This window comes from Alligator sinensis, unplaced genomic scaffold (assembly GCF_000455745.1).
Source record: "Alligator sinensis unplaced genomic scaffold, ASM45574v1 scaffold225_1, whole genome shotgun sequence".
Taxonomy (NCBI): domain Eukaryota; kingdom Metazoa; phylum Chordata; order Crocodylia; family Alligatoridae; genus Alligator; species Alligator sinensis.
The window spans coordinates 347,547-348,517 of record NW_005842180.1 but is presented as its reverse complement, the minus strand read 5'-3'; positions in this window follow the sequence as shown (position 1 = coordinate 348,517).

Sequence of the window (971 nt, the reverse complement as noted above, 5' to 3'; positions counted from 1 at the left end):
AATGAAAAATCTTAACAGTACTATTTTTTGTAGTGAAACACTATTTAAGTTATGATGAATAGACATGAGTTCCTTGATCTTAATTTAAAAGTAGCCTAACACCAAAATGTGCTGAAAGTATGTGTGAAATTCAAGAGTGTCTAGAGATTGTTGCTGAAAATAGAATACAATTTTTGAAGGGTGTATAAAGAAATCTTCATCTGCAGTAATCGCCACCTCATTAAGTAGAACATTCCTTGGAATAATTGAACCAAATTTGGAGGATACATGAAATCATCTCAGTATGAGGTTGTGGGGCACTGGTCCTGCTTGGTGTAATGGAAATCTCTGTGCCTGAATTGAAGTGTCCCCACCATGACCTCTGTATCCCTGACCTAGCTCAATTTTATTTGGCAAGTGTCTATGCAGAGTTCTTGCCATTAAAAAGGTAGGTCCTACATTATTGCAGTGCATGACTTGCAGTTCTGTGGGATGTAAAAAAGCTTTGAGATGTATGTGTTGTGAAAGGCTTGTTTTATTGATAGGAGTTCCCTTTTTCTTGCTTGCCTCACCAGCCTCAGAGCTAGAAAGAAAAAGATACTTTATCAACTCAGACTATATGAATTCTGTCTTTGTAGAAATGGAAGTATTCTATAATCTGTACTACATCCAATAAGAGAGATTCCATTGGTTTTCCTGAATACTTTTCCTATTGGCATTCCTATAACATCCTCTGTTGTTTAAGGTAATATACTCTTACATGTTTCTTGAACATAATGTATTCTACTTTACTACACGTACAAGGATTGTCACTGGAATTCCCAGGAATCGTACTTTTTCTATAATACTTAAATACATCTGGTTTAAAGCATTTCAATTTGCCCTTCTGACTCTTTCTTTTACTGTGGCTTTATAAACTATCAGTATATTATGAAGTACTGAATATGTCTGCAAATTAACTATTTGCTGAAATTATTTCACCAGGAAAAAAT